The 16,947-nt window shown below is 35.4% G+C and overlaps 2 long non-coding RNA genes across 4 annotated transcripts; both read right to left on the bottom strand.

Annotated features, from left to right (window-relative positions):
• Nucleotides 1–11,684: 11,684 nt before the first annotated feature.
• Nucleotides 11,685–13,474, bottom strand: LOC110874263. Of its 2 annotated transcripts, none has more exons than XR_002555784.2 (5): nucleotides 13,392–13,474; nucleotides 12,687–12,996; nucleotides 12,361–12,564; nucleotides 11,956–12,115; nucleotides 11,685–11,865 (listed from the first exon to the last, which is right to left on the bottom strand). It is a non-coding gene; the product is annotated as an uncharacterized LOC110874263 (long non-coding RNA). The 2 variants fall into 2 exon arrangements; XR_002555786.2 differs by having other exon boundaries at nucleotides 12,687–13,037; nucleotides 13,392–13,469.
• Nucleotides 13,475–15,188: 1,714 nt separating this feature from the next.
• On the bottom strand, nucleotides 15,189–16,162 carry LOC110877523. Of its 2 annotated transcripts, XR_002557085.2 has the most exons (4): nucleotides 16,015–16,162; nucleotides 15,663–15,757; nucleotides 15,341–15,538; nucleotides 15,189–15,260 (listed from the first exon to the last, which is right to left on the bottom strand). It is a non-coding gene; the product is annotated as an uncharacterized LOC110877523 (long non-coding RNA). The 2 variants fall into 2 exon arrangements; XR_002557084.2 differs by having other exon boundaries at nucleotides 15,663–16,159.
• Nucleotides 16,163–16,947: the final 785 nt, after the last annotated feature.

Genomic DNA, 16,947 nt, shown 5'->3' with positions numbered 1-16,947 from the left:
CGCCTACATAGATTCGATCTTTTCTTGGTCCTGCTGGATATTATCGTCGATTCATTTCAAATTTCTCGAAGAATGCGGTTCCACTCACTGCTTTGACTCAGAAGAATAAGCCTTTTGAGTGGGGACCCAAGCAAGAAGAAGCGTTCCAAACGCTGAAACAGAAGCTATGTAATGCTCCTGTTCTATCTCTGTCCGAGGGAAGCGATGATTTCGTTGTCTACTGCGATGCGTCCAACTTAGGCCTTGGTTGTGTTCTCATGCAACGAGGTAAAGTTATAGCATATGCATCTAGACAATTGAAAGTTCACGAGAAGAAATACACAACTCATGATCTTGAGTTAGGAGCTGTGGTTTTCACGCTTAAAATCTGGAGACACTACCTCTATGGAACGAAGTGTGTGGTTTTCACAGACCACAAAAGTCTCAAGCATATTCTTAATCAGAAAGAGTTGAACATGAGGCAATGACGTTGGGTTGAGCTCTTAAACGATTATGATTGCGAGATTCGCTACCACCCTGGTAAGGCGAATGTCGTGGCCGATGTGCTTAGTCGAAAGGAGCGAGTCAAGCTTCATTCTGTTCGAACTTTATCTAATCTTCAATCTCGTGTCCTTCAAGCTCAGCAATTTTGTGTTTCACAAAATTTGATAGGTAAGGAATTACCACATCAGCTTGAGCTTAAGCTCGAAGCAAAAGACGATGGGTTTCTCTATTTCAAGGATCGTTTGTGGATTCCGAAACAAGACGATCTTCGCACCTTGGTAATGGACGAATCTCACAAGTCTCGATATTCTATCCATCCTGGTGCTGATAAAATGTACAAGGATCTTCGTATTCAGTGCTGGTGGCCTGGTATGAAGAAGGATGTTGCCTTGTATCTATCGAAATGCCTAACTTGTCTCAAAGTCAAGGCTGAACATCAACGACCTTCTGGTTTGCTTGTACAACCAGAGATACTGGTTTGGAAGTGGGAGAACATTGTGATGGATCTCATCACTAAGTTACCACATACATCTAACGGTTATGAAGCTATTTGGGTTGTTATCGATAGATTAACGAAATCAACTCATTTTATTCCGATTCGCGAGGATATATCTGCCGATAAACTTGCAAAGATTTATATTGATGAGATTGTATCATGACATGGTGTTCCCTTGGATATCATCTCTAATCGTGATGCTCGATTTTCATCTCATTTCTAGAAGACCATGCAATCTGCTATGGGAACCTAACTGAATCTAAGCACTGCTTATCATCCCCAAACAGATGGTCAATCTAAGAGAACGATTCAAACTTTGGAGGATATGCTTAGAGCATGCGTGATAGTCTTTGGTGGTAATTGGGATTCTCATCTGCCGTTGATCGAGTTCTCTTACAACAATAGTTATCATGCTAGCATTAATATGGCGCCATTCGAAGCTCTCTATGGTCGAAAATGTCGTTCACCTGTCTGTTGGAATGAGATTGGTGAAGCTCTGCTTACTGGACCTTAGCTCATTCTGGAAACAACATACAAAATCAAGAAAATCTGCGATAATCTTCTGACAGCTCGAAGCCGTCAAAAGAGTTATGCGGATAAGTGACGCAAGCCCTTAGAATTTCAAGTCGGAGATCATGTCCTACTCAAGGTTTCACCTTGGAAGGGAGTCGTGAGATTTGGAAAGAAAGGAAAACTTGCACCTCGATATGTGGGACCATATAAGATTGTGGAAAGGATTGGGAAGGTTGCCGATCGACTAGAGGTACCTCCAGAGCTTGGTAATATTCACCCGACTTTTCACGTGTCCAATTTGCGAAAGTGTTTAGCTGACGCTGATCTTCACATTCCTCTTGACGAGATCCGAATCGATGAAACGATGCACTTTGTCGAGAAACCTGTGGAGATAATGGATCGTGCAGTCAAACAGTTGAAGAACAAACGGATTCGATTAGTCAAAATTCGCCGGGAATCCAAACGTGGCCCAGAGTTTACTTGGGAACATGAGGACCAGATGAAGGCGAAATATCCGCATTTGTTTTCACAAGCTTCCTCTCGTTAAAATTTCGGGACGAAATTTCCTGAAGTAGGGGAGACTGTGACAACTGTGTTCTGTAATCGATGTACAATGTAAAACAATGATGATTATTAATAAAACAATGTGCTTTGGTGTTATTTTATGTGTTTTGGTGTTATTATGTGTGTATTTATGTTTGAGGTTCTTTCAATTTGATTCGATTCTGATTTCAATCTTTAAATCGCTTTCTGGAAGGTTATACGCAATCTGATGCGTAAATATAACCAGTTTAACGCAACAAACACTCCGGAATAGTGAAATAGGCTTAACATACCTTAAATAACCTCCACATAACTTAGAAATAAGTTTTGGATGGTTTGGTGTGTTGAAATCAAGTTTGTTCGATCGCAGGGACTATTTGTGTCAAACTGCGAAACTATACCGATTTGTATAGTTACGAACATTCCAGAACTTGATCATAAGTTAAACATACCCTAAATAACCTTTACATAGCTTAGAAATAGGCTTTGAGGGGTTCGGTATGCGAAAATAAACTTTATTGATCAATAGGGACTAAAAGCGTCAAAAAGTGCATAAGTTTGCATTTTCGCGCATATCTTACGTTCTGAACACATCCGGACCACCAAAAAATTATGTAAGCATTAAAATATTTTATTTTAGTGTTTGGAATAATAAAAATCCATTCATCGCTTAATTTGGATCGTTTTTTCGTTCGTTACGACTTTCGTCGTAATTAAGCGAATAACACGATCGTACGACCAAACGAACCGACATCCGAGATATTTTTGAGCATTTTCATGTCCACAATATTTAGGCATCATTTTAGGGCCTTAAATTTGGCTTGAAGGGCTTTAGAAGTATCGGAAATGAGCTAAAACACCAACAGGGACAGAAACTGCAACTATCAAAAACTGTTGCTGATCTATGCAGACCAGGCGGGCCGCGTAGCCCTTGCCTGTGTCTTACGCGGGCCACGTGAGTGCACCAGATCTGCACAGAATCTTCTTTCCAGCTGTTAACAGCTGTTGCACCTGATTTCTCCACTTACACATGGTATTTTATGAAACTAGGGCCATTTTTAAGTGCCCTTGGTTTTACAAAACCATCGGTGCAAGTGTACGGATGAGATCGAAGCTCGATTTTCAACGAACGATCTTAACGGCTCTAGATTTCCTATAAATACCCACTCCATTCACTTGCAAAACCCACATTGATCTGATTTTGGCCCTCTAAGTTGGAGTTTATACTTCATACATGAGGGTAAATCGGATCAAAGCTTGCGGGGACCCTTTTGTAAGTATTCTTTCGTTCTTTCTATTCGTTTTTATCGTAAAAGTCAAACTGCGTTTGACTTTCTGCATTGACCAGTCTAGGGTCAATGCGAAGTGCGTTTGAGCTTCATAACGTGAGCGTAATCACGATGGTTATAGTCCCTAGTACCTATACCTACTGATTACCACGTTATCTAGGCTCAGTGACGAGTCGTAGCTTCGGCCAAAATGCGTATTTTGTAACCAAGCTACTTTTAGGTATCAAAACCGTTTGTTTTGATACCAAACCTGTTTTCTAACTTAACTAAACATGTTTTAGCATGTTTAGCTCGTCACTTTTAGTTTAGTGCTTGTGTAGAGTCGTAAGTCAAGCGACTAAACACTCGCTTAGACTTTCGAACGCGACCCGTTTGCTTGATCATTAGGATCCGACCATACATGTTTAGTGACCATAGTTGCATTGGGAATAACCTTCCAAGGTTATATCTTATGGTCACCTAGTTTAAGTAGTTGTATGATAAGTAGTTTATATGCCTTAGGTAAATTGCCAAAATGCCCTTTTCATACATAATTGGTAATTAAGCATATGTAACCTAAATTTTTGTCACTTAACTGATTATGTAACATATTTAAACATGTTTTGGCATATAATACTTGTCATAGGACTAGTTAGACGTCTCGAACGCGCATTTACGCGCATGACGCGTTAAAGTGGCGTAAGCTACCTTAATGGGTCGCGATGGGTCGAATGCACTTAGGTTAGGTTCCGATTTGGGATGTAAGCTTTGTTAAACCATATCACATGAGTTCCAACACTCATTTGGTTTACAAAACTTCATTCTATCCGATCTTCCGATTTAGGCGTCTATTGTTTGATATAGTGATTCGATTACTAGGTGCTACTTGATTTCTCTGGTTTACTTGAGTTTGTTGAAGTTCTATTGATTGAGGATACTTTGCACTACATATGAGTACATAGTTCCCCTATTATACTATTTTCAATTGTTTTAGGGTGATTCATATGTACAAAATGTTTTCAAGGTTTAAACGATGATTTCAAAAACGATTAAAACGATTTTTACTAAACTAATAACGATTTCAATAATGTGAAAAAACTTGATGGTTGTAGTTACATAACGAATGACATTCATTAATTTTGGCCGAACCGACCAGTATTAGGTTATGGTACCATAGAATCTGACAAATCCCGTTATTGCACTGTACCCATGGTTATGTGTGGGTGTTGTGGGTAACGACTGAATCTGATGATAGTTAACTTACCCTTTGATGGTTTGTTAATGCGTGAGCGAGAAACGAGATAGTCAAGTCACGAAGGTTTGAATGTTATTAGCGAGACGACCATAAATAGTTTTCACAATTAAAACGAGGATGATTTAAACGACTTAAATGAGTTAACGATTTGGAAACGAGTTGGAAAACGATTTGAACAAGTTAAACTATTTGGGTAAACGATTGGTTTTTGGTTAGTGTTTAGATAGCAGGACGGGTGTGATGTGATGAAAGCATGGTGGATACGCCGCTGGTACTTTCTATATATAAGTGTTTTCATCATATTACATACTGTGGCGTTATTTAGTTCACTTGGGTAAACGATTTTGAAACGATGTCACACAACGATGTTTTCGAAAGACTATAAACCATACGAGTTTTATTAACGAGTTAATACGAGATGTTTTACAAATTGGTTTTCTAAAACAAATGTTTTTGGGTTAAGAATCATGGCTATGAGGTTTTATAAATTATAACCAACTTGATTTGAGCTGGTTAACTATGTTGCAATACATTTTTCAAAACGAGGTTTGTGTTTTTGACTTTTGTAGTCTAATAAAGTACTGCAACATATAAACGAGCCATGATTCTGATACTCTTATAAAACCTATGTACTAGCCAACATTTCTTTGTTGACTTTGTTTTTACATATGTTTCAGGTGTTGTTGCTTGATTGATTCTAGGATGCATGCGTCACATAGGATCTGGACAATGCCTCAGTGACATAATAACAGTGATAGACAATATGAAACTTGTTTGTTATGTGTTAAGACAATGTTAATGTTTAAAATTATCAATAAAACGAAACTCTTTTTTTGTATCCATGGTTATGAAACGATAATTCTGTTACAACACTCCCCGGCGTTTCCGCCACGATTTGTTGTTTTACGTGGTCGGGGTGTGACATGCATCGGTTTCTCTTTTGGCTGCGGCTAGCGCTCTCTGGTCTTGTTACTTTTTCATACGTTTTCTACACTCGTGTGCTCCCCTACTGAACCATCCCCTCTTTTTCTGAGGAAATGGCTCTTCAGATTGAGCCTTAAATTCGATTATTCCTTCTTCTGTATCAGCAGAGTATCCTAATAGGGCAGGCTGAGAAGAGGCACCTTCGCTCCTAGGCGAACCAGACAATTGACAATACGCGTCAGATGGTCCTTGGTCGCTCATACTGTAAATTAACAAATAGTCAGATAACATATAACAAGAAAATACAATTATGCACGTATTCCCGAAATTTATTTCCTAACACTTTGAACTTCGGTGTCAGCAGAACACTTCTGTGGCTGAATCAGGGGCATGGCTCTGATACCACCTTCTGTCACGGCCCCTGACCCTATCCTGGGAGCGGGCACCGCGAACCAGTTAGGTGGTATCGGTGTTTATTTATTTGGCAGCGGAAATTACATCAGGACCGTAGTTAGGAAATATTTTATCAGAGTAAAACACCATATTTTATATAATTTAAGCATATTGGGATAAACCCAAGTTCATTACAAACTGATTCATAGGAATAAATCCCATTTTATTTTAATAAACGCCTCCTTTTATTTTGGTAACTTTTATAGCCACTTTTCCAAGCCTTCAGTGCTGTCCAGCTGGCTTTTAATTGGCTTTCACATTGTGTTACCTGAAACACGTTTAAAAACATTTTGTCAGTGGGAAATACTGGTGAGTGAATCTCAGTTTAATCAAGAAAAGTTTTATTAATTTAAATAGTATTGAGAGCGATTACAATGTTTACATCTACCCAATTACTCATTCAGTACTGTCAATCCTGACTGGTGGGTCATATTACACATTGGCTAACTCTTCGTCCAATGGTAACGTTACTCACATTTTGTATACAAAACCCCAACATACCAGCAGTAATTGTAGAATTATAAAGACTCAATCACTACAAAAAAAAGAGATTACTCACATTGCTGTCTTAGATTATCCGTAAGGGTTTCCTGGTGAAAATCTATAAATTACACAAATGCACGCATGTTAGTATAATAACCCATTTTAACATTAGTAATACCCTCCCCGAGACGGCATTCCAACGACTACGTCGGGCAGTACCACGACAGCCGTTACGGAACCCTAGATCAATCGGGCAGAGTATCTAATACGTCTCCAGGGGTTATAATACTTACATCGTAGCAGAAACTTGCTATTTAGGGGGGTATTAGACCCGAGTATAATGCCCACTATTTAACTAGTAGTTTACCTGTCCGCTGTCCGGGTATATATGATTAACACCATCCAAACTCACTGCATATTTTAATATCACAATGACTTCTTATCCAACTATTAAGAACATCAATAAATGTGTCTATATTTAAGATAATGATGACTTTTTATTTGATTGCGATAAGTAACTACAACTGTTCTTGAATTGTCATACATACTAACTTAAAATCTTACATCTATTAACCCCTGTTGTGTTAACCGGAGGAACCAAGGCTTGGTTAATAATTAGGTTATCATTATTTAATAATAAATAAAATTGACAGGAACATTTGTGACAAACTGATATATAAAAAAGACATAATCGATACTAAATGAAATAATATATGATAACTTACTCAATATTTTAATTTATTTAAAATAAAAATAAAATCAGTTTGATTAATAATTATCGTTAAAGGGATAATATACATTAAAATTCAAGAAATAAAGGTACATGAATTAAAAGAATACTTAGTGAATAAAATAACTAAAGTTAAAGTGAAAATGAGGTAAGGTGAAGGAACACGTAAGCAAGATGTCAAAAAAGGACAAAATACAAAAAAGTACAAAGGCCAGTCACCCATTATCTTCAATCTGTTATCTTCTTTCTTTTTCGGTTCACATTCTTTCTTTTTTGCTTGTAATCTAAAAAAATAAATATGAAGCATATATCCTACAAAGGGACAGCCAACCCCATTAATCCTTCTTTGCACCCACGTTGTGGCCAACCCCAACCCTCCTGCCCCACCCCCTAACCGCGCCATGGTGTGGTGGTGTTGCTGGGTGTTGTTTGCTGATCTAGCACTGGAATACGCCCTACCCTGTTGTCAACTTTTGTATCCATCAAGTTGTTGATTGGTTATGATTCTTGATTGTCTGCACTTTGAAAATTTAATAACCTTTTTAGTGTGAGCATTTTAGTTATCTTTAAATGTTATACTTTTGCAACACCCGGACTGGGTTGGGTATTACTCTAATGTTTATTATGGTTCTTGCTCGTATGATTGTTTTGACAAACTGACGAATATAAGATAATAAGGTCATTAGTATAATGTTTCTATATAAATGAAATGCCCAAGCACTTTACCTCACTAATTTCTCGCCCGCGTTGAAAGTTGTAAGAACTGAGTTGCCTTTAAAAACCAATAATCTCTATAGTTGCGTCATTTTCCTGTATTTAGAACAAAGAACTATTAGATTTGATAAAATATGAAAAAAAGAAAAACATAGAATACATAACTTTGCCTCTACCTTCGTGCCTACAATTCAGTGGTTCCTTATCAAGGTTAAATCAAATCAAATAAAATGTAAGTGTTAATCACACACTAAAAGAAAGTACCATTACATATAGTTAAATACATTAAATTTAAGATGAACTAATTGAATTTACATTTACCTTCCATTGAACGTTCTGGATTTTCATACTCTGGAAAATTTTAAATGAACCTGAAAAACTTAACTCATGAATAAACATTAAAATATAACCATTAGACCACTAAACGAAAACAAAATTGATGAGGCAGTATGAATTAGGCTTACTTTGTGTTTGTCATTGTTATCCGATTCTGATCCATCTTTCATGAGAAAAAAAAAGAAAAAGAAATGTTGATTACATTCATAAAGCTGAAATTTATCGTTGTTGGTTGACCTTTTGTTTTCATAAACTTTTGCTCTTCTCCAGTTATCTTTAAATTGTCATCTTCCTATAAAGCACATAATATGACAATTAAATCAAAAAGCAGAAATTAGGCCACATGAACTTTAACTTTACCTTTAGGAAACGGTTGACATCTTCAATCAAAACTAAACTGATATTGTGCTTGATCCATACGATGTTGTTGTTGATATATTGGAGGTGTTGATCAGACAAAAAGTATGTCCCTACTCGCATTTATATAGGAATATAAAGAAACTGCTAGTAACCATATAGGAATATAAAGAAACTGCTGGTAACCAACCAACTACCCACGGAACTGCATTTGTTTTTTTTTAAATTGCTTCCTTTTTGTTGGAACTGGTTTAGGTGGAGAATGTGGGCAGAAAATCATGGGGGGAACTAACTACTTAGCAGTTTTTTAATTAGTTTATAACTTTTTTGTTAGATCGTGGAATGTTATCTCCTATTTATTAGGCTGACCAGGTCAATGTGTCCACCTGAACTGTCTTTTAGGAGATAATTGCTTCAATTCATAAATAACTGTTAAGTATTCAAAAACACAATGTCTTCATGATAACTTCTTATTCAACTGGGATTAGGAGGTGCAACAATGGTTTAATTGTCGTGCATGTTAACTTAAGTTTTGTTATTTAGTTAACGCAATTTAACATCTTCGCTTCGTTGGTAAGTTGATTAAAATAGGAGTTGCTATCACCATAAAATTAACAAAAAAAAAAAGATATATACATATTACATGTCTATGATAACACTAAACATATAGTATTTCATTATAAGTTTAATGTAATGCATTCTCCTTTGTTCTTACGTTTATCTTAGCAATCTCACCACATTATTGAACTATAATGAACTTGTTATATCCATTGATATAGTGCACAGAGGACATAATCATCAATGACATAGACACACCGGGCAGAAAAGAAATCACTTTTTACCAGGTTTCATTTTGCAGTTTCCACAATTCAACATCCATGCTAAACATTCCGATACTAACCAACATATATTCATCTCATATTGTGTTTTTTACAATGAATTTTGTTTTTACAAATTCTTGTGTGTTTTGTATAATATTGTGTTATTGTCGTTGTGTTAATAATTACATTGTGTTTTTTTTTTTTTTGTAAAACATAATGTTTATACAAAAACAGGATGGTATAGTAGAGCACAATGTTATATATAAAACACAAACAACTACAAAAAACCAAATTTATATAAAAACACAAAGGCAATAACACAATGTTTACATAAAAATACAATCTTATTAAAAAACACAATGTTATAAAAAATAAATTCCTTTGTAAAAACACAATTTCTTGTGAAAAACACAATACCGTGTAGTTTCGTATGTATTTACCTAAATACCACATGTAAATAATAACCAATTGAGTTAACTACAGATAAAAGATACAATTGACAGTAAACTAAAACCAAATTAACAACAGACTAAAAACACAATGAACAACAAACTAAAATACAATGGACAACATAACAAAAACCTAATAAATAACAGAGTAAAACACAATGGACAACAAAACAAAAACACAATGGACAACATACTTAAACACAGTGAATATCAAACTAAACACAATAACCGAATCCTATAACACAATGTATAAAAAAACTCACCCAATTGAAAAACACAATAATCAGAACCAATAACACAATGTATAGAAAACCCAAATATGACACCATCTTCATTGTGTCATACATTGTGTTATAGGTTTTGATAACACAATGTATAGAAACCCTAGTAAAAAAACATAATGGCCAAACCCAGTTAAAAACACAATGACAGAACCTTTAACACAATATAAAGGAAAACCAATAAAAATGAAAATTTTAATTTTAGTTTTATATAACAATATCATACTCATATTAATGTAAAAAAAACGCTATGGTGGATATTTTTTTTTAAATATCATATGAAAAGCTATAGAGGTTTTAAAATGATGGGAGAAATTGACATGTTGATATAGAAAGTCAATAATATGGATATTTCCTTTATGCTCTTTTATTATTTTTCCCCTAACATTAATCTCAACCCTCTAAATACATAATCAATAGACTAAAATTCTTCTCACCCTTCTTATTTATTTTTCATTTTGTATTTAATCCTAATACCAAACATATTTCTTTAATAAATACTTGATTTGGAGGGAGAGTAAGTTATATATGAATACATCACTTTTTTTTGTTAGAATGAGAAGTGGGGAGTAACTACTTTGGTAGGCAATTTAATTATTAGATACTCTTATTATACTATCTATTTAAACAGAACGATGTGAACCGTATTGATGTGCTATCATTGGTGGAGGAGGGCGGTGGTGGCCTCTGATTCGACTTGTTTAATTTAATATAATATTTACATTAGGTTTTTAATATATCTAAATAAAATCAGAAATATAAGGCAAATTAATTACCAGCTATTTTAAATATAACCATTAAAATGTGGGAATTTAGTTGCATGTTACAATTTAAATAAAACTAATCTTTTGTATATAAATTCAAGTAGGCAGTACCAAATTTCTCGAACCAAAATATCTTCGGTACTGAAATTTGGCGATTTTGGTGCCTGTTTTTTACCTTCAAATATCGGTTCGAATCAGTACCATTATCGAAACGTAGTGTACCGGATGTTTTCGATACCGATACCCAATTTGTGGGATTTTCGGTACCGGTTGGTACCGAGCTCATCCATAAACTCAAGTACCGTTCATATGTATATGTAGAAAACCCTTAATATGTGGAAATTTAGTTGCATGTTACAATTTAAATAAACCTAATATTTTGTATATAAATTCAAGTACAGTTCATATGTATATGTAGAGGTAGGTTTAGAAATCACTTGAATGTATTAATTGCAGATTTATATACTTTAGAACGTACTTTGTCAGAATTGAATAGACTGTTGTCATCGAGGACCTCAACAATGGTCAATAGGTTTCTGCAGTTTGTAGTAGATAATTAATGTAAAAAAACCAAAAGCAATACTAAAGCAAGCACAATAGAAAATTTTAAATCTTCACTTGCAGGTCATAGGTTCCAACATTCAAAACTGCATGTGTTTGATCCATACTAACGTGTTGGTCAGACAAAAAATATGACAAATTAACATGACCTGCTCCCCTTTATATAACAACATAAAGAAACACACACTACCCAATTTTATAGGAACTACACTAGCTTAAGAACCCGCAAACTTTGCGGGTTGGTAAAAGAAAATATCTTCATTATCACCATTGACATAAATATGATGATTTTATACACGTTAAAACACAAACCAATATAATAGATTACAACGACAATTTGAAATACAAAACCTTCTACATACAGTTTTAGTAAACCAACAGCATTATCTAACGAACGGAATCTCTGAGTTGGTCCACTTAGTTCACAAATTCTCCTACATAGTAATAGTAATTTCCCATTACACGAAATAGGATAAAAAGATAAAAAGAGAAAGAAAGAAACAACTGAAATAATAAAAACTTACCCAGGTCCATTGTTGTCTTAAATCCCCACTCACGGCTATCAGCAGGTATCAATTAGGATATGGGAATGTTTCTAAAAAAACACCTCAGGAGCTGAATTCTCAAAATAAATGTTTTTGTGATTCTGACATTAACATTACATTCCAACAGCAATGCCTACATCTGAATGAAAATAGAGCATTAAAGGCAGTAACATAACCACTTTACCCGCATCAATTTATCTACCGATTCATCAGTTACTCTTTTTTTCGTTAATCGTTATATAATTGCACGGTTTTTTTATTCATCCGAGATAAAACTAACTAAAAGAAAGCAAGAATTAAGATGCAGACTCTAACCCTGGAATATTCAATAATCAATTTGAGTGACGATATAGCAAAAAAAACAATAGTTGAGCGACAAATTACCTTTGTAGACGCACGTTGAAGAGGCTGAAGGAACCAGAATTAGCATAAGCACGGTGTAAGTAGGTGGGAGGTATTAGGAGCGCAAGACATATGGTGTAATTAGGTGGAAAGAAACCCGTATAAACAATTCGGATTAGGGTTGGTAGTTGGTACATGCAACCCAAAACTGATCGGCGTCGATGAATGCTGATGACACAGAGATCCCTTTGTTTCATATTAAAAAAGAAAACTATAAACATCAGTATCACAATTTATAAAAGAATACATTAAATGACAAAGAGAACATTTACATCTTTTAATAGATCACTCTTTCAAAAAATGGTTACCTCGCTGGCAAGTGGTTGTCTTCCCTTTACTGACATTGTTTCAACTAAAAGACAATGGTCAATGGTTGGCCTCAACTGTAGAGTATCATACAGTGGCAGGGGCATACTGCATGCCCATCTGAAAGCCTTATCCCATTCCCATTTGGGCTAGCATTGACATGTGAAGGTGGTTTTCTTGTTGTTGCAATTGTAGGGGTACTGGTATCATCATTTGTGGTGGTGGAATTGACATGCTATTCATTAACTTCACTTGTGTCTGTAGCTTCTTTAAATAATCTATCACTTCATCCAACATCGAAGCTTTATTCGTCTATATAATAGTTCCCAAATTTAGATAATTTTTAGTTCACACTGAAATGAGTCAAAAAGTAAATGTTGACTTATGAGGTCAAAAAGACTAAATTATAACTCCAAATTGGACCAAGAGTGATGAAAATTTTCAAACTTTTTTTTGACAACCCAGTTTGCCATAAGCTATTTGCTACATATATAAAGGTCTTAATGTTGTGTATTTAAATGGATGAAGATGAATTTGGAAAAAAAGATTTAGTAGGATTGACATCAAAAGTCAAACAACACAAAAGAGTATTAACAAATATATTAAATGATTAATCATAACAATGACAATAATGAAATCGGTGCCCCTTAATGTACTCACTGTTTAATAATATTCAAAATAAGATAAATAAGCATGTATCTTTTAACCTGGATAAAATTATGCTCGCTTGCTTATAGCAATAAGTTCCAACATCAGTCCTTGTAACACCGAAATCTGAAATCTGCAACAAATAAATGATCAAACTCAGCAGGTCAGGTGTAGCAGCCGGATTAGGGCGGTTTAAAAAATACATGATATATACTCAGTTGGAGGAGGTTAAAGAATAAAAAACCATGGTTGACTTAGTTTTCAAAAAAAATCATTTCTTAAACTTTATCTAAGTGAATCAAGTGTACTTAATATTTATATATCGACCATTCTCTTTCGCTTCTTTCATATATTCAGTACTTAAATCGGGATTACCGCATTTTTTTTCGGTCAGTATTGGTTCGGTAAGGTACGTTACCGGTAAATTATCGGTACAGTACCGGTACTCGGTAAGAAGTGCCCATCCCTGCATATACCTAATACAAACAAATAGCAAAAACTGAATCAAACCATGTTATAATTCCAAATCCCACTAAGCTATGATTGATGATTAACTTGAGACCTTTTAAACTTTTTGATTGATTCTAATCAAATTTGATAGAATGCAATGCAACAGAAGGGTAGTGCATTACTCCAATTTTTAGCAGCATCACTTAGATTGTGATCTGACACAAGCCCCTCTTAAGCTCCTAATTACCATGATAAAAAATGAAGTTTAGCAAATTTTCATATCATTAACGACTAAAAAAAGGGTATGCCCTAATAAAAAGTGAACTCACCGGAATCTTAGAAGCCTTGGTTGTCGAATGTCTCCGTAAACCCCGCCGAATGAAGTTTATGATATGTTTTTGAAGCCATGAACCACTCAACCATGCCGCCTAAGAAAACCTAAGTTAATAATTGATTATAAGCCTCAACCAAATGTATACTAACGCATTAAGATGCAAATAAATTGGTGGCAATGATGATTTTGTTTATCATCTATGCCTAAACATTCGAGGTTATGGGTGTACCTCTTGGTTGACCAGCGGCCCAGCACGTAGTGTGTCTCGTGATCCATATAAGATGGAATCCACCTGCGTACAACATGTACTTATACCGGTGGTATAGTTCCCTCTAACCTCAGGGTTGATATTTCCGCATCTTCCATTTTCGATCACCTATGCCTACACATTTTTCTCTTAAGTTAGACCATATTGTATAGCTTTCAAAATCGTTGATCACAAATAAAAATTAATAAAAAAGAAAACACATCATAACTAAAATAGTTGATAGAAGTCAATATAGATTATACATGTTCTTGCTCTGCATCCAAATAGATGATTGTCTTTGTTTTTTAAGAAAGCACCTACACAATTTTTCATTCAGTTGGACCATATTGCATAGCATTCAAAGCTCAAGAAATACCTTTTTGTTTCAAATATTCAAGTCATATGTCATCAGCAGTAAACTCCAAACCCAACTGTTTAATGGATGAGGTAAAATGAAGATAATGTCCACCTTGTTCAACCGTTTGAGTTGAAGTCTGAATCATGAAAAATTTAGTGTAAGGTTCGCATAATCATATTTATGTATTTATGTTGTGTCTCAACGGGCAATAGATTTACCTGTATTTTTTTTCATTTTTCATTCACCAGAACTGTAGCCACCATTGCCAGAAGCAGCAGCTAGGTCTTCCAGACTCAAACACCGGCGCAAAAAGAAAACATAAACCACTGAATCCTACCTTATATGAAGCCGTCTTCAACGGCTTGAACAGGTCCGACACCATTATACCCGTCCTAAACAATCCTGAAATCAACCTAAAACTGTCTTTTTATACTATAAACCTCGCTTATAAAAGCCTTCGTTTTTTAAGTGCCTTTCCGCCTTCAAACAATATCCACATATTATTCTCCAGCATCCTTTTACCTAAACTGTTCTTCCACCTAAACATCCAATTCATTTAACAATAATCAACAGTCAATATCAATCAACAAATGCAGAGTACTAACTACAAAACACTTACATTTTCAGTCTGTACAGAAAAAACCATGTTACAAGTCGCTGCAGCCTCCTTTTTGGCTGCGCTACCGATGAAACTGTGCACCTTCCACATCGTCTTGTTATCAAGAACCGCAAGATCAAGCTCAATTTCATCCGCCGTTTGTTTTCACATTTTTGCTAGCTGGATATTGCTTTAACTGGTTTGGTTATTCACTTCAACCTGTTCGGTTAATAACCGGTTATTTTCAAAAAAAAAAAAAATATTCACGATTAACCAGTACATCAGTTAACAACCAGTTAAAAATAACCGGTTAGTTTTAAAAGATCCCTAAGCAATTACTGACCTACGGTTAAAAACATCCACTAATCGATTACTCCTCGATCAACTATTAACCCGCTACAGTTTCAGTTAATAACCGGTTATTTTGTGCACCTCTACCTACACATTATAAATCAAAAAACCCATCAAACTATCACACTCAACAAAATCAAGCAAATCTTTAAAATCAACCTCTTAATAACCTAGATCTAAAAAAGCTATCAACATTCACAACAAATCTTGAACAACCCAGATCCAATTCATCATAATAACCCTCAAATCACAAGAATCAACACAAATCAACAACAATTGACAACAACCCATTACATATAACATGAACAAAAATGTACCACCAAATAAAAGTACAAAACATTTACCCATCATGAGAGAGTCCACAAGGAGGTAACTATTCTTGAAAGAATTGAAACCCCTAAATGGTGTGCGCCAAAAAGGACCCAAAGGCGGTACCTTCAAGTGCACGTAACGATATAATGCAATATACAAACTGAAATCACTACAGCCTAACGAATCGAAGAAGAAAAAGTATGAATAAGTGTACATACTTCAACATTGATGTGTCTTTGTTTACATAGACATTTCCACAAACAGGTGGGATACATGTAAATGATGAGATAAAGAATCTAGTTGCCTGAATGGTGATCAACTTGAATTTCATACAACAACAACATATGCTAACAACAAACATCTAACAACCAAATAACAGATTAATAGATTAAACTACAAACCTTCAATTCTGTTAATATCGGACGGGTTGAAGGGAGACGCGAGCACTTTAACACAGACGTCGTTTGCTTTGATTTCAACCGGCGGAAATTCGAATAGCCGTTGCCGCCAGATACAGCGTCAAAAGACCGCCGGCAACGACGGGCTTCCTCAGAACAGTTGCTTAGCCGAGGTATTCTGATGTGTGTAAAATGCAACATATAAAACACATCAATTAAGGCATAAAACTAACCCTTTTTAAGTACTAATGTTGGAAAAAGAGTGTTTTTGTCTTCCTTTTGTATTTTCAGGATGAAATGAGCTCAAAATCACAAAAGAAGCAAAAAGACCACTAATTCTACCATAAATACAAGAAAAGGGACAAAAGTAAACTGCCCGGACCCTCAACGGCATCTCCCAAGACAAAGAGAAGAGAACAGAAGTCTGAACACGCGCCGTGTCCAGTGAACACGGGGGCGTGCCCAGGAAGCAGCAGAAAAGACAAACCAGTAGAAGCTTCCATTGCTCACCACGGGGCCGTGCCCAGCGGACACGGGGGCGTGTTGAAAGTACAGCAGGCGCATTAA

This window comes from Helianthus annuus, chromosome 9 (assembly GCF_002127325.2).
Source record: "Helianthus annuus cultivar XRQ/B chromosome 9, HanXRQr2.0-SUNRISE, whole genome shotgun sequence".
NCBI lineage: Eukaryota > Viridiplantae > Streptophyta > Magnoliopsida > Asterales > Asteraceae > Helianthus > Helianthus annuus.
This window is presented reverse-complemented; position numbering and strand designations above follow the sequence as displayed.